This window comes from Corvus cornix, chromosome 1A (assembly GCF_000738735.6).
Source record: "Corvus cornix cornix isolate S_Up_H32 chromosome 1A, ASM73873v5, whole genome shotgun sequence".
NCBI classification, from domain to species: Eukaryota; Metazoa; Chordata; class Aves; order Passeriformes; family Corvidae; genus Corvus; species Corvus cornix.
In genome coordinates, this window is record NC_047057.1 from 66856387 (window position 1) to 66874433 (window position 18047).

Consider the following 18047-nt stretch of genomic DNA (forward strand, 5'->3'; position numbering starts at 1 on the left):
AGGAACGTCATGCTGGGGATGTGCCTGTTCTCTCCACCAGCTATAAGGAGACTATAATGTGAGGAGTTCAGATATGGATATGGTATTCCAAGCTGTAAATACATAAAATTAGATGACATGAATGTCATCCCCAGTCTCTTTTTGCCTGATTGATCACAACACAAGTGTAAATAGTCTGGCCTCCTGTACTAGTTTGAAAACAAACCAGTGGGAGGCACCAAGTCAGAATAACAATTTAATGGAAATTAAAGAAAAGGGGAAAAAAAAGGTAAAAGAAAACACTGTCAAACTGACAGAGTCAAGGTACAACCTGACACCCTGTTAGGCAGGGTGGTGGGAGCAGTCTGGTAGAATGGTGGCTGCAGTCCTCTGAAGCAGTGATCCTGTAGTAAAACAGTCTGCTCTTCCTCAGGAAGTCCAATGGTGGCTGTGTAGCTCCTGTCCTCTGGAAATCCAGTGGGAAGCCAGTGTCTCTGGTGTTCAGCCTCAGATTATATCCACGATGGGATGCTTGGTTCCTCCCTCTGGGTGGAGCATCTCACAATGGGGTAATGAGTCATGAGGCCAAGTGTTGATTAGACTCGTTAACAGAAGATAGTCCGGAGGGAGTTATCTCTGAGTCAGGCGGCAGGACAATGATGGGCAATTAACAGAAAGATAGTCTGGGGGGAGGAGGCAAGGAAACACTGCCCCACCTGGTTTCAACAGCTCCTGAGGATGGTAATAGAATACACTGCAACCCAGGACATTATCCACCCCTTATTCTATTACCATCTACATTATCCCAAATCAATACCTTCTTAAACTCTAAAACACACATACATACATATATATATATATATATATATACACAGTGAAACCTACACACCGTTCTCACCTAAGATTAGGTCTCCTTGTGGTACACAACGGGTTTCCCCATCTTTCTGCATTACCCACCAAGTGCAACCAGGTCCTTGAGCAAAGACAATCCCACGGATGGGTTTGTCTTTGCCTGAGGTGGGATTAATCCAAACAGTCTTTCCTAAAATACCTCTCAGGTGTACCACAGGGACTCTATCTCCATCCACTGTGTGCAAGGGTTCAGACTCGGCAGGACCAGCTCGATTGATGGACCCTCGGGTATTGACTATCCAGGTGGCCTTTGCTAAGTTCACTTCCCAATTTTTGAAGGTCCCCCCACCAAGTGCCTTTAGGGTAGTTTTAAGTAGTCCATTGCAGCGTTCAACTTTTCCAGCAGCTGGTGCATGATAAGGAATATGATATATCCATTCGATACCGTGTTCTCTGGCCCAGGTGTTGATGAGGCTGTTCTTAAAATGAGTCCCGTTGTCTGACTCGATCCTATCAGGGGTGCCATGTCTCCACAGGACTTGCTTTTCCAGGCCCAGGATGGTGTTCCGGGCTGTAGCATGAGGCACAGGGTAGGTCTCCAGCCATCCAGTGGTTGCTTCAACCATGGTCAACACGTAGTGCTTGCCTTGGCGGGTTTGGGGAAGGGTGATGTAGTCAACTTGCCAGGCTTCACCATACCTGTACTTTGACCATCGTCCACCATACCACAGAGGCTTCACCCGCTTGGCCTGTTTGATTGCAGCACAGGTCTCACAACTGTGGATGACCTGTGAGATGCTGTCCATGGAAAGGTCCACCCCTCAGTCACGGGCCCATCGGTATGTTGCCATCTCTCCCCTGATGACCAGAGGCATCATGGGCCCAACGAGCTAGGAATAATTCTCCCTTGTGCTGCCAGTCCAGATCCACCTGTGATACTTTCACCTTGGCAGCTCGGTCCACCTGCTCGTTGTTGCGATGCTCTTCATTAGCCCGACTCTTGGGTACGTGCGCATCCACGTGTCGAACCTTCACGGTCAGCTTCTCTACTCGGGCGGCGATGTCCTGCCAAATCTCAGCGGCCCAGATGGGTTTCCCTCTGCGCTGCCAGTTGGCCTTTCTCCAGTGATCCAGCCAACCCCACAGAGCATTAGCTACCATCCATGAGTCGGTGTAGAGATAGAGCCTCGGCCACTTCTCTCGTTCAGCAATAGCCAAAGCCAGCTGGACGGCTTTAAGCTCTGCAACCTGACTCGATCCACCTTGTCCCTCGGTAGCTTGTGCAACTCGTCGTGTGGGGCTCCATACTGCAGCTTTCCACTTTCGATTAGCACCTGCAATTCGGCAGGAACCATCAGTGAAGAGGGCATAACGTCTTTCAGTCTCCGGTAGCTCATTATATGGTGGGGCTTCCTCAGCACGAGTCACTTGCTCTTCCTCTTCTTCAGAGGATAATCCAAAAGTCTCACCTTCAGGCCAGTTTGTTATAATTTCTAGAATCCCAGGGCGATTCGGGTTTCCAATACGGGCACGCTGTGTGATGAGGGCGATCCACTTGCTCCATGTGGTGTCGGTGGCATGATGCGTGGAAGGAACCTTTCCCTTGAACATCCAACCCAGCACCGGTAGTCGGGGTGCCAGAAGCAACTGTGCTTCAGTGCCAATTACCTCTGAGGCAGCTTGGACTCCTTCATAGGCTGCCAAGATTTCCTTCTCTGTGGGAGTGTAGTTGGCTTCAGACCCTCTGTAGCTTCGGCTCCAGAATCCCAGTGGTCGGCCACGAGTCTCACCAGGCACCTTCTGCCAGAGGCTCCAGGACAGACCCTTGTTCCCGGCTGCAGAGTAGAGCACATTCTTCACCTCTGGTCCTGTCCTGACTGGGCCAAGGGCTACCGCATGAGCGATTTCCTGCTTGATCTAGGCAAAGGCTTGCTGCTGTTCGGGGCCCCAGTGGAAATCATTCTTCTTGCAGGTAACCAGGTAGAGAGGGCTCACGATCTGGCTGTACTCGGGAATGTGCACCCTCCAGAAACCTATGGCGCCTAGGAAAGCTTGTGTTTCCTTCTTGCTGGTCGGTGGAGACATCGCAGTGATCTTATTGATGACCTCGGTGGGAATCTGACGTCGTCCATCTTGCCACTTTACTCCCAGGAACTGGATCTCTTGGGCAGGTCCCTTGACTTTGCTCCTTTTGATGGCAAAGCCGGCTTCCAGGAGAATCTGGATGATTTTCTCTCCTTTCTCAAACACTTCCTTTGCTGTGTTTCCCCACACGATGATGTCACCGATGTATTGCAGATGTTCTGGAGCCTCACCCTTTTCCAATGCAGTCTGGATCAGTCCGTGGCAAATGGTGGGACTGTGCTTCCACCCCTGGGGCAGTCGGTTCCAGGTGTACTGCACACCCTTCCAGGTAAAAGCAAACTGGGGCCTACATTCTGCTGCCAAAGGAATGGAGAAGAAGGCATTGGCAATGTCAATAGTGGCGTACCACTTCGCTGCTTTGGACTCCAGCTCGTACTGAAGTCCCAACATGTCCGGCACAGCGGCGCTCAATGGTGGCGTGACCTCATTCAGGCCACGGTAGTCCACCGTCAGCCTCCATTCTCCACTGGACTTACGCACTGGCCATATAGGGCTGTTGAAAGGTGAATGGGCCTTGCTGACCACCCCTTGGCTCTCCAGTTTGCGAATCATCTCATGGATGGGAACCACAGAGTCTCTGTCGGTGCGGTATTGCCGGCGGTGCACTGTTGCTGTGGCGATTGGCACCTGTTGTTCTGCAACTCTTAGCAGTCCCACGGCAGAGGGGTCATCTGAGAGGCCAGGCAATGTACTCAGTTGTCTGATATCTTCTGTCTCCACAGCAGCTATCCCAAAAGCCCAACGATATCCTTTTGGGTCCTTGAAATATCCATTTCTGAGATAGTCTATGCCGAGAATGCACGGGGCCTCCGGGCCAGTCACGATGGGGTGTTTCTGCCACTCGTTCCCAGTTAAACTCACTTCAGCTTCCAGTACAGTCAGCTGCTGGGATCCTCCTGTCACCCCAGAAATAGAAATGGGTTCTGCTCCCACATACCTTGATGGCATCAGAGTACATTGAGCACCGGTGTCAACCAAAGCCGTGTATCTTTGTGGGTCAGATGTGGCCAGGCCATCGGACCCACACAGTCCAAAAGACCCGATTCTCCCTTTCCTCTACCTGGCTAGAGGCAGGGCCCCTCTATTCCTGGTCATGTTGCATGTTGCTCCCTTCCGGTGAATATGTTCCTGAGGTCCCTTCAAGAGGATCGGTCATATTATCATTCCGGTACCGTCTGGAGTTCTGTGTGCGGGAGACCGGAGCAATGTTGACTCTAGATGCGCTTCTTGTGGTAGTTGTCCCTCTTTTTAGTTCACGTACCCGAGCTGCTAAGGAGGAGGTGGGTTTTCCATCCCACTTACTCATGTCTTCTCCATGTTCCTGAAGGAAAAACCAGAGGTTACCTCGTGGGGTGTATTCTCTCTCCCTGGTTGGGGGTCGCCGGCTCCTAATGGCAGAGACTCTTGTTGGTTCTGGTGAGATCTGGTAAATCTCTTCCTTAAGTTCCTTTTTCAATTTCTGATGGCCTTCTTCAATCAAGCTCCGGACTTGCTCAGCCAAAAGACTTGTTTCCACGGATGAGACATGGGTGCGAAACGGGGCTGTGACCGGTGTCCTCGTAAATCCTCAGTTTGTTCACCAAGACGCCCACCCTGTCCTCGCCTTCCCTCCATTGCAGCGTTGCCAGGTAACGGGAGTATATCTCTGGTCCAAGGCGTGCGAACCTCAACCACATCTGTGACGTGCACTGGACACCATCTGGGCTCTTAGGAAATCTCTCATCTTCTGAGAAAATGATCTCCAGCACAGCCAATTCCCTCAGGCACCGGATACCTTGTTCCATTGTGCTCCATTTTCCTTGGTGCACCTGGAGGTCTTCTTTACAAAGGTACCTGTCCCTTACACTTGTAAGCAGTCGCCGCTAGAGGCTGAGGGTTTCTTGGGTTCTCCCGATCCCCTGGTCAATGACCACATCCCGGGACAGAGATCCCAGCTGCCTGGCCTCACTTCCGTCCAGAATGGTGTCATTGGCTGCAGCATCCCAGATGCGGAGCAGCCAGGTCAGGATAGACTCGTTCGTCCGGCGGGTGAATTCCCTCCGCAGGTCTCGCAGCTCACCCAGGGATAGCGACCAAGTGATGATCTCTGGCTCTGCCTCTTCTGCTGGGTGCGAAGGTCCTGCTGCATCCTCGTCAGTCACTATGCGGACTGATTTGCTTTTTGATTTCTTCTTCTGCACGGGGGCAACTGCAATCGGTTTAGGCTGTTCTGGTTCAGTGATGGTTTGCATGGGGACACTGACAGTGCTTTTGGTTCCTTTCTCCTCTGAGTCAGTCTGCGTAGACATGGACGCTGTTGTTTTACATTTGGTTCCTTTCTCCTCTGTGACAGTCTGTGTAGAGATGGACACTGTTGCTTTTTGTTTGGTTCCTTTCTCCTCTGTGTCAGTCTGCGTAGAGATGGATGCGGTTGCTTTGCTCTTGGTTCCTTTCTCCTCTGTCACGGTCTGCGTAGAAATGGATGCAGTTGCTTTGCTTTTGGCTCCTTTCTGTGTGACAGTCTGTGTAGACATGGTATTTGCTGCTTTGCTCCTTTTTACCTCCTCCTCAAGCAGACGTTGCACCACACTAAGTAGTGTTTTGTTTCTAAGCATGGTGTACACAATGCAGGCCATAGAGAAAAAAGAGAAGAGAACTGACAAGAAGATTATACCATCCTTAACATCCAGAGGGAACTCAATTTTTTCAAAAACTGCTGTGCCTGGCCTGAAAGGCTGGAAGAAACCACTCTCTACTCCTCCCACCAGGGGCTGGCTGTGATTGTTGAAGAGGTCCCAGACATAGGAGCCCAGACTAGGACAGCCAAACAAAATTGAATATATATTCCGAATGGTATTCATCGCCTCGCAGGTTATTATGCTATAGACATAATAAACCAATAAAGCAATTCTCATACCATTCCCTGGTTTTAACAGGAGTAATACAACAGGCAGGTAGTTCCCCATGTGAGGAAAATATAGAGAGCAAGATACAGTACCCATGCAGACCAGCTGAGCACCCATGGTGAATAGATTTCTGTTTATACAAAATTGTAATTCTGACTTTTTCTCAGAGCAAGCCCCACATTGGGCGCCAAATTATGTACTAGTTTGAAAACAAACCAGTGGGAGGCACTAAGTCAGAATAACAATTTAATGGAAATTAAAGAAAAGGGGAAAAAAAAGGTAAAAGAAAACACTGTCAAACTGACAGAGTCAAGGTACAACCTGACACCCTGTTAGGCAGGGTGGTGGGAGCAGTCTGGTAGAATGGTGGCTGCAGTCCTCTGAAGCAGTGATCCTGTAGTAAAACAGTCTGCTCTTCCTCAGAAAGTCCAATGGTGGCTGCGTAGCTCCTGTCCTCTGGAAATCCAGTGGGAAGCCAGTGTCTCTGGTGGTCAGAGTCCCAGATTATATCCACAATAGGATGCTTGGTTCCTCCCTCTGGGTGGAGCATCTCACAATGGGGTAATGAGTCATGAGGCAAAGTGTTGATTAGGCTCATTAACAGAAGATAGTCCGGAGGGAGTTATCTCTGAGTCAGGCGGCAGGACAATGATGGGCAATTAACAGAAAGATAGTCTGGGGGGAGGAGGCAAGGAAACACTGCCCCACCTGATTTCAACAGCTGATGGGGATGGTAATAGAATACACTGCAACCCAGGACACCTCCAATTAAAGAATGTTTAATTTCCTCAAATATATACTCTGACCCGGGATGAAGAAATCTTCAAGAGCTATCACTGGTTTACAAGGTTAGCTGGTATTTCAAGTTGGGAAATAGTATTTCTAGGAGAATCTGCTGCTGACCAAAGGCATCGAGAGATTGAGAGAAAAAGGACAAAGACTTTCATGAGACAGCCACAATAGAAAGACTGGCTAAGAACATCTTCTGGCTAGGGGATTTTAAGGAGACTTCAGCTCAGAGTAACACCCTCCAGCAGTGAACAAGAATTGAACAATAAATGAAAATACTGTCAGGTTCTCGTCTTTGTATTGGGAGGAGGAGAAAAAGGGAGCAAACAAAGAGTTACAATTTTGCCAGTAATTCCCATAATACTAATTACTATAAAAATGAGAGCTCCTCTGCTGTGACACAGTAAACCCTGCTAACCTCCTTTATCATCTCAACACTCTCCTACTGACTTTTCTGTCTCCTCATGAGGACAGCAAATATGTCACTTTGCCATTTCTGATTGGCCCTGACATGCCAAGGCTTCTGCATGTGCTAGATTTGAAACCTGTGACATTTCCATGGAATAACACAGGACACATCCAGAAAGTAAAACCTATGTACAAACATTTACAAAGGCTGTGGCCTGCAGATGTAAACTAATGGGGGCCTGAAGCCTTCAATACCTGTTTCCTATGGCCCCTGTTACAGTACAGCCAGACTCCTAAGATCTTTAAATTATAGCATAACACAGTGAAGGGCAAGCAATACTTCTAACTATAAAAATATGTTGGAATATAAAACTTGAATACAATCAAAACTGTAAGCATTGCTTAAAGTTTACTATATTGCCAGCCAAGTAATGCATTTTTGCAAAGGAAAAAAACCCAAGTGGTTATAAAATACTGGGTTTATAGTGGGAAGGCAGTGATTTTTCATAAGACTTTGATACTTCCAGTCAGCAAACACTCTGTCAGGGTGGTGGTAAGTTGCTCCAGGCATAATGTTTAATAATGTCTCCTCGCATGGTGGGAACTCTGATCTGACTGTCCATCACAGTAACATTACAGATTACACGGCAATCTATAAACAGTTTATAATAGGATAGTTTGCAAATGCTCCACTAAAAACAAAGTGGAGCTTACACATGTGTCTCTTTTAACTCTGAATTATTTAGAATACCAAGAATAAAAAGTTTAATGATGAACAAACCAAAGATGGATTGTACACAATGAACTTTTAAAATATTTCAGTGAAGCATTAAAGCAGCTTTTAGTTCTGCTGGCAGTGGCTGAATCCTCCTAGGAGCTGTATTTGGAGTTGCAGCTGAGAGAACTCATGTTTGATAGCAAATTAGTTGTTAGACTGTTAATTTAGCTAAGAACAGATGTGGGTATTTGTTTTAGGGAGGGTTGTAAAGTTCAAGAGCAGAAATTTTCTGGGTGTGCTTGAAATAATGCAGGCAGAGGTAGCAGGGATTTCCTGCCTGAGTAATTCTTCCCTCACCTCTTCCAGATGAATCACTTGTGAAGAAGAAAAGCAATGCCCATACTCCTCATGACTTGGGACTATCAAGTTCCCATTGTACTACACTACAACAATTCCCCTCTCTGCTACTGACATCCTTAATTCACATGTCAGAGAATCCAGAGTGGCAGTACCTAAACAGCACCCTAGAAATCCTAAAGGAAAAAAGGTACAGGACAAGTAAAAATGAGTGGTCTCATTTTTCTCTGTTTGAAACATCTGTGCCCAGTTTACAGAACAAGATAAATTCTACTGTAGGTTTCAGCCTTGCATATGTCCCTGGAAGCGTTTAAGGCCGGGTTGGACAGGGCTTGGAGCAACCTGCTCTAGTGGAAGGTGTCCCAGCCCATGGCAGGGGAACTGGAACAAGATGGTCCTCAAGGTCCCTTCCAACCCAAACACTGCGACTATGATTAGAGCCATGCAAGGTTCTGGCACACTGTAGTTTATAGGGGACCATTTACTCCTGCAGCCTGGGATGAGACCAAGTAACACTGTAGGAAAATCCAGCTACCACTGCAATGAAGTAGCATAGAACAGGAATTCCCACCATTGCCACTCCATAGAGTTTGGGAAGAAAGCATGCATTACTACCAAGTCAATCGAAATAGACGTTTTCAAGAGCAACCCGTTAGAAAAGACACCAAAGCCACAGCAGAGGTTAGACTGCAGTTTAGTGACAAAGTAAATAAATATCTATACGTTCAGAAAGAAATTCTTTTGTAGGACGAAACTGACAATTGTTTTCTGAGAAAAATTTTAAGTTGTTTTGAAAAAAAACAAGAGTTACTATATGTGATGATAATGTTAAAAAGAAAACAACAGCATCAAAGACAGAGTAAGCACATTTACTCTTTCCTTTCACATAAATGCACTTGCACACCCCCATACACACTCTCCTTTGATGACTAGCATTTAACAAAGTGATTTCAAGTAAACATTAAAAATGTTCTTCTTCCTAAAAATCTTGAATCTCAAACACAAATCCAATTCTAACAATGAATATTATGGGTTTGGCCAGGCCCCCTGCAGAAAAGCTGCAGCTGTGTAAGACATTCCTACAGCTCAGCTGTTCAGTGTCCCTTCTTGCCACACCCATATATACATCAATCACATATGGGTCATTTGAGAATCCCTCATTGCTTTAGTGCACAGCCAGCCAGGGCAGCTAAATCTGTTTCTGCAACACGACTGTGATCTTGGTGAACAGCAGCTGAATGCTCTCATTCAGCTTGAGGGTGCTGTGGTGGGTGACACCCCAGCTTTTCCATCACCCACTCTGGCTCTCCTCCTTAGGCTTTTTTCCTCAAGGACATAAAGTTATTTAGAGGCTCCTCTCAGACAGCAACAATTCAAGCAATTTTCTATATTGCTCACTCACAATCCTGATTCAGCTGTAAATAGATTTCCAGCTGAAAGTTCATGAATAGCACTTTTTAAGCTGCATTAAAGCTAGATAGATGCAGACTGGCATGCACTGATGCTATAGACTCCAAAGTACTGCACTATTATTCAGGTATTTTCCTGTGGCAGAAAACATGGAAATTTTGGAGGAGCGATGCTAACCCTGCTGACTCCAACGAAACAAACTCTCCAGGTCTCTGAATTTGGAAACATTTTCCAGTTGCAATTAGTATTGCAGAAACATGTGCTTACCTGCTAAAGGAAGAAGAAAACAGGACTGAATAGTAAACAGGGGAGACTCTGCATCAAGTGTCCAAGAGCCAACATGAAAATTCTTGACAGGTGATATAAACTGGTTGAAAAAAGTCAGGCCCTTACAAAAAAGTCAGCTCTGCAATGAAAGATGAACAAAAGAGTAGTGTTGTAAATATTGCTATTCTACAATATGTTTCAAGAGTGCACTAATAAACCCATAATGACATACACAGAAGTAAAATAAGCCCAATAATCAGTGCTGTTCTGCCTCATTGGTGACTCAAATATTTCTTCTTGCACTTTTCCCTTTTCTGTTTTTTTTTCTTCATGGGAGCAATTCATTGGCACCAACATTAAGCTACACTTATCTCTAAAGAAGGCAAGAGAGTTTCCAGGGGCACAGACAGTGCAAGCAGTTCTGTGTCCCAGCATTAACGAGGTGACAGAAAAAGGTTTGAAACATGCTGCATGATCTACTGTGATCAGCTTTGAAAAGCAGATGTCCTGGATGCCCAGGAAAGTCTTAAATGCATCATTTAGAAATACTGGGAATTCTTCCTTTAGGGCTTCAAATGATGGGTGTAATATCACTGCCTGCCCTGGTCTGGTCTTGAAGTGCCCCTCTGAGGTGACTATTAATATAGTTAACAACTCCAGAGTGGATAGACTGGTGCAACACAGAATTAAGAATTATGTGAATTCTAACCCCAATATAAACACTTTCATAATTTAAAGATTATTTTTGCAAATAACTGGTCAATAAATACAGAATACTATTAGGAAAAATCATATATGTGTGTGTCTGTGTGTGTGTGTGTATATGTATACCATACACACTGATACACAGTGGTATTCACATGCATACACATTCTGAGTACAGTTCTTCATGCCTTGCACTTTGCACAGTCATTAGTACCAGCTCTAACACACTACTAAATTTAACTAAACATACATAGATGTCCTTTATGGCTTAGTTCATCCTGGGTATAAACCACTCTTGTTTTGTGACATTCATACCACTTTGCAAGGATGTGGCTGGCACATGTTTAAAAAATATGTATTTTAAAGTTAACCTTTCCTGCCACTTGAGAGAGCTAAACAATCCCCTTATACTCCTACCTTTGTCTGCTCCATGGGTATCAGCTTCATTCTGTTACCACTTATTTTAGGCGAACTTAGAGATGTTAGCTTAAGTCCGAGCATTGGGCAAAGCTGGGCATTTTGCCTGCCAATGCATTCAGGACCACAAACACAAGCAGCTCAGCAGAGAGCTGGCAGAACTGGAGAAATCACTCTCGGTTGGAGGCTACAGAGCCTTGAACTGGTGTCCTGAGCACCTGGGCCAAGGTAGGGAAAGCAACCTCTCAGCAGCATGCGGGAGATAGCACATAAACAAAGTCGACATGAGGTGGTGCAAAAACACAAGTACAAACACAGTCACACCAGAGCAACAACTCGCTGTGGACACAGCTGGACATTGCATGAGTATATGAAAAACTGCTCTAATTGTATGAGAAATCCCACTGATGTGTTTAGGCCTGAGCAGCAGGCCTCAACCCAAGTTGACTTACAAGATGACCCTGGGCAATATGTGACTAACACCATCAGTATTAATTTAGCTAAAATAGATGACTAAGACGCTTATGCTAGCTGGCTCCTTTAGAAACTTTCACATAGTAGTTAGTTATCTCCAAGAAATGAATCATTTTAAGAAATTTCAAAACCAACATGAATAGAGACTTGTTTCTACAGTATTTTACAGGAAACCCTCCCAGCCGAGGCCTGGGCTCTGTCTGGCCAAGTCTTGGCCCCTGCTGGTCAGGAAGCGTGCCCTCAGATCCAGGAGTCTCTGTGCTAAAATATAATCAAGTCACTTCGACTTACTGATTTGGGCCTATAAAAGCTGGGCCCACTTTCGGGGTGAATTTGGAGACTTCACCTATGGCGTGGACACACTGTGTAGGGATTTTCCCAATTGCTGAGAAGGGTTCTTGCAGGGTCCTTGCTGTGAAACTGCCTCCAGCAGCGACTGTTGACTCTGGATGATGGTAAAGTTATTTAGGCAAGTGGTGATATATCTTTCTCAATCACTATCCTTTCTCTGTGTATCGTAATGATTTTTGGCTGCATTATCCTTGCTTATTTTTGCTTGTTGCTTAAAGCCAAGTGCATGTTTACTGATGTATCATTTTACTTTTGTGTTGCCTTAATATTCATAGTAAAATAAGACCATTCTTTCTGTCTGTGTCCTTTAAATTGCCCCACTGTCCTGGGTTGCAGTGTATTCTATTACCATCCTCAGGAGCTGTTGAAACCAGGTGGGGCAATGTTTCCTTGCCTCCTCCCCCAGACTATCTTGCTGTTAATTGCCCATCATTGTTTTGCCGCCTGACTCAGAGATAACTCCCTCCGGACTATCTTCTGTTAACGAGTCTAATCAACACTTGGCCTCATGACTCATTACCCCATTGTGAGATGCTCCACCCAGAGGGAGGAACCAAGCATCCCATCGTGGATATAATCTGGGACTCTGACCACCAGAGACAACCCTTCCCACTGGATTTCCAGAGGACAGGAGCTACACAGCCACCATTGGACTTTCTGAGGAAGAGCAGACTGTTTTACTACAGGATCACTGCTTCAGAGGACTGCAGCCACCATTCTACCAGACTGCTCCCACCACCCTGCCTAACAGGGTGTCAGGTTGTACCTTGACTCTGTCAGTTTGACAGTGTTTTCTTTTACTTTTTTTTTCCTTTTCTTTAATTTCCATTAAATTGTTATTCTGACTTGGTGCCTCCCACTGGTTTGTTTTCAAACTAGTACACCCACCAACTGGCAGAACACCCACTGATTTCAGACAGATATTATTGACAAAGGGCACAATAATAGCTATTTGGTTCTCAAAAAATGAAGTGCTTATGCATATGAAAATAGTGTTTTGCTTGGAGAACCTGCTTTGACATTTCTATGCTAGCAGATTTTTAAAATCCTCCATTTTGCCTATAACCAGTGATAATTTGATCAGTCAGGATAAAAACCTACATCATAGTGCTATTCTTTAGGATTTGAGGAGGTCATTTCAGAATAAAACTCCACTGCCTTTTTCACTTAAACTGACCTAAATTTGACAATTAAAGCTCTATTCCATCAATGCAAGAATGAAGTAAATTATCAGGGTTTTTTAATTTGTGAAATACATTTATCTTGCTTTCATCTAATATTCAGTATATCCAAAACAATGTATAGGTTCAGCAGAAAAGAGAATGCCTAAAAAAAACCCAACCCATGATGCTGTTGTACAGAAGTTCCAGGAGATTGTAATTAAATATTCCTTTCTCCAGCTGAGCAATCGGTGCAGCCTTTGGCAGATAAAGCAAATGAAGAATTCATTTGTCATCAAGTATTGATACCATCCTTAAACCAGCATTTCCCAGAAGCAGAATTTCCGAATTGCATGACCGTTTTCTTGGGCACACAATGTTGGCCCAACCCTCTACTCCAGGGAAAGCAGCAACACAAGGCTCTCAGAAGGATCCCTGTTAATGACCCAAAATTACCATCAGGCTGTAGCTTTGGAGACCTCCTGACTAGCACATAAAAAACATGACTCCCGGGGTTTTTGGACCCTAAAGCTGCCACAAAATCTAGAGTCATCTCAAATTGTTCTGAGCCACATGGCAGTACAGTTTCCAGATAAATTCTACATGTGAGGCAGAGGAAAAGATGTAGTGTGGTTACTGATGCTGTTTGGGAATTTGTTCAAAACCAAAATTTACTCCTGGTAGAGGTGATATAGTCCAAATGTTATTGGATACAATTTTATATGTATCCAAAAATAAAGGGCAAACCACAGGACCACTCCTCGCAAGTGCAGTACAAGTAATACAACTGCCCTCCTTTTCTAAGTGACTGTATTTTGAAATTAATTTATTTCAGTGGGTGCAATTGATTTCTCATACAACATGAATGCTCAGTGAAGGGAGTATCAGTTCTTCCTCAGTACTGACAACAAGAGCTGCTGTAAATCAGTATTTCAGTGTAGCTAGCTACTTATCATCTATTTCTCAGCCAGCTACAGCCTGAGAAATCGGTCACACAGACTCTAATTTTGGCTGTTACTGCGGATGTCTTTCAATTCAGCATGAGTGGCCAGCAAATAAGCCCTATCATTTCAGTGACTGCATTCCACAAAGGTGCAAGCCAAGTATCAAAGCTCTGGCTGCAAAAGGTGATTGCAATTAAACTCTAATCAGTCTGGCAGGCTGATGTGATCAGGGTCTGTTGTGTTAAAACCCACTGTGGCTCTATTATGAACCTTTTCCTACTGCAAAATTTTAATCTGGGGCTGCAATGACAGGGCAGTGTATTGATGGCTGGAGACTGAAAAGGCCTTGGTCACTACTTACAAATTTTGCCAGGTCAGCTCAATCAACCACAAATGTGGAAAAAAAGTGCATGAAGAGTGAAATGAAAAGACATCAATATAAAATGCACCATCCATACTCTTGGCTTTATTCTTCAAGTTACATGCATGTAGTTTTTCCTTCAGGCTATCTCAGCTTTATTTCAATGGCCTCTTGTACTTCTGGCATTCCCCTCCCCTTCCATTTAACTAGTCAGCCTACAACTGGTATCAACACAAAGAACCACATGGTTCAGCCTATGATTGACTTCCCAAGCACCATGGTTCACTCTTCTTTCAAGCCTGTGAAAGACTTTTTCGTCTCTGTTTTTACCAGAGATAAAAAGATGACAGTATGTCTTCCGGGTTTTACATCCCTGATCTTTCTGTATTTCACTCTAATGGAATAAAGTTCTTACTATAAAATCAAATTATAACTAAAGGATGAATTGTGATGAGTTCTGGCCAGAGAATAAGATAGAAAAGCCCCTGTTGACTTTCCATGGGGCAACACTGTACCTCAGACAAATAATTAGATTGTTTTTAAGGCTGACATTTCATAGCGGATTTTTTTTTTGCTGACAGCCTGTTTCTGTTGCATGTATTGCTGACTTCCTTTTCTGCTGCATTAGTGACACTTAATCTGCTTTTATATCTCTGAGGACATAAACTAATGAAGATTGCAACCTAAAGGAAATAATTCTCCTGAAAATCCTTCAAGCTACTCTTAAAAGAAGCCAGATGAAAAAGTTATAGAAAGCGCTGCAATAAAAAGTGTCAAATTTAACTCTGGAGACAAAGGGAAAGCAAGAATGTACTAAAAACAAAAACTAAAATTTAAGGGGCTGATTACAGGATTAACATGGTCTAAAAGCATCAAAATATCTCCCATCTTATCTCAGATTATGACTTTTTCAATACTCAAAGCTCCTACTTAAAACCTCTCTTCACACTCACAGCTCCAGGAATTCATATTTAGAATCTCTTTCATTCTTCACTTCTCATAAACTGACTCTTAAACATAAGGACTAACTGATCACAGGGAAAATCATGCACAGATCTCTGCCAGCTGCTTACATGGGTGAGAGTGGTGACACTTTGCAGAGAGCACCTAGTGAACTGCATTTCACAGCACCCCAAGTTTAATTCATATTCAGCTAAGTGAAAACACCTCGCAAGCAAAGCTTCCAAATTCAACTGCATCACTGACAGAATTTTCACACACTGCAACCAGGCTGTGAATTTAATCCTGGAGGTAGAAGAGCAACATATTTTTCAAGGGGTGAACTACAATTTAACAAAACAGATAGAAAATGTTGATGATGGCTATGTTCCTCAAATTCATAAATTCATGTTTTTATAGACATTTTTAAATCCTTCTGCACTGCCTTAGCTCTGCCTTAAGGAAAATCATAGAAAAATATTGAACCATTTCAGCAGGAAATGACTAGAAAATCCTATTTATAGTGTGCATAATTTGAAGTTAAATTCACCTTTGATGTATTAGTGCCTTGGTTTACAGGCTGTCCATTTACAAGTCTCACATGAAAGTCCATATCCCACAGTGATTTCAATAAAACATTAAAGCTTCAGGTTAACTCAAGAAGAGTTCTTGGATGGGTGGGCACAGCATAACTGGACACTGAAAGTTCCCTTTGAACTCTCCATGGGCTCTTTCAGGACAAAACAGAAAGGTCTCTTCTTATCTTCCATTAAAGCACTTGAACTCATGAATTTTTGAAGTAGCATTTGAAGGGTTTTACTGCTAGAGGATCCAGTGAGTGTAAACGAGGTCCTTTTGTAAGAATTTCACTTGAGAACTTGCTGGGTCTCCTTTGCTGGCTAGTTGCTTTAGGCATCTCGCAGACAAGAACTGTCGACTGCTTTACCCCTGAATTTGAAAACTGAACAAATCCAGGAGGACATTTTGTGCAGCAGCCTAGCACTAGCTCTGCAGCAACACTTCTCTGCCCACCACAAAACAGAAGAAAAAAAAAAAAAAAAAAGAAGGCAGCATTCTACTTCATCTTCCTTTGCTTTTGACTGAAATACCAACATTTCTTATTGGTTTCCTTCCTCATTCCCAAGAACTGTGGGAGGTGGGAAAACAAAAAGGGAACATGTCAATTTGTCCTCCTATTCCTTCACAGTGGGGAGGTCCTGCCCAGAGTCATCCTCACTCAGTGAGCCCAGTGCTCAGCTTGTCTGCCAAGGTGTCACACCACATGTGGAAAACATCTTCAGGAATAGCAGTTTCCTATTAAGAACAATAGCCACCCTCGAAGGAGATTAAGACAGTGATGGATCCTGGGCAACTTGGACTCAAAGCCAGCTAAGAGAAACAAATCTCACCCTTTTCATCCAAGCCACCGCTCCTGGCCAGCAGCAAGCAAGCTTTGGAAGGAGCATGAGAAGAGGGGGAGAGAGGCATCTGACAGCAGAGCAGAGCCAAGAGTGACTTCCCGTGCAGCAGGAATTTATAGTCTGCATGGCAAAAAGTAACTACAAAGCCACAACCCACAAACCCCCTTGACAACTTTATCTGTGTCTTTTCACAGTTCTGTAGACTTTGCTGAACATGCTCTAAGGGTCACCAAGGTTATCATGAACATCCCTACTCAAACCACCAGGCTTCTGGCACAGCACCTTTCAGGAATACACCTCTCACATGTCTCTATTTTCAGAGCAGAGCTGGGCTTACTTATTCCCTCGGTGGGGATCACAAGCCTGACAATGCCAGAAATGGCACCAGATAGAGGCATACGCAGAGTATGTAGTGGAGTTTTACAAGAGATGCTCACAAGGCCCCAGTGGCAAACAAAAACTGTGAGTGGGTTACATGGATAGTACTCCACCGTCATGAATCCTGAAAACAGAAGTAATAGTCACTTGCATTTATTAGTATGAGGGAAACAGGAAAAAAAATGAACATTAAGTAGGCAGTTCCAGTTCATCCTAAGCTCATCAGAGATGGCTTTTCAAGTCAAGGCTTTTCAAGCAAAGAGAAATAAAATAAATGATGCCACTATTATCCCTTCTGCCCCTTCTCCTGCCCTACCAAAGCAAGGATGGCCGACGGGCTGTGTTTTATTGTTGCTGTGTAAATCCAGTGGTGTCAGCTCTGCTGCCAAGAGAGGTGAAGCTTGGCTGAAGCTGCCAGATGCATTACTACGATACTTTCTGCTTCAGCAGCCTTGCAGATTTTGAAGAAATGCAGCAAATAGCTGGAAGCAGCAACTTCTTATATTTCCTCTGACATTTCTACCACATTCTCAGACTCAGATTCTGACTCTGCATGAGATGGCCACTTAGACAAAAGCTTCCCCAGGAAACCCAGAAATATGAGAACACAGCCTGCATCTGCTGCCATTCTCAGAGCACACACTGCTGCCTGAACCCCTTGAGAATAACAGGAGAAAAGGCTATAAAAGAAGTTTCTGCCTCCTCTCCAGTGAGGATGATATGCCTGCATATATTACTATGGGAGGAGACAGAGCAGGTCTCTCATCTCTTAGTTCACAAAGTCTGGGGAGATGTGAGTACAGGGCGTGACTTCCACCAAGGTTGGCAAGTTCATGGCTCCATTGATCCTCCATAACTGGAACCAACCAGAGGCTGGATAAGCCATACACCAAAGTTGGGACTTGGTGTGCTGGAGGCAGTATGTAGGGAATGCTTTTGTGGGAAATAAACTAACAAAAAAAGAAGAGCTAAAGAGAAGTAGCAGCAATTACAGGGCTATCACAAAAAGCACTTGGATTCAACTCAGCTATCTTTTTGAGCTTGTGCCATCACTAATTTATACTCCTACATTGCAAATATATGTGAT

The 18047-nt window shown here is 44.4% G+C and overlaps 1 protein-coding gene across 2 annotated transcripts in view; it reads right to left on the minus strand.

The window, feature by feature from the left end:
• PRR5 (proline rich 5) overlaps positions 1-18047 on the minus strand; it is a 121484-nt gene that overhangs the window by 61065 nt on the left and 42372 nt on the right. The window contains exon 1 of one of the 2 annotated variants that reach the window (XM_039570848.1): positions 9811-9967. The exons of the other annotated variant lie outside the window; for it this stretch is intronic. The gene's annotated coding sequence lies outside the window, so the exon portion shown is untranslated. Of the gene's footprint in view, positions 1-9810; positions 9968-18047 lie in introns of those variants that run through there. 2 annotated transcript variants of the gene reach the window in all.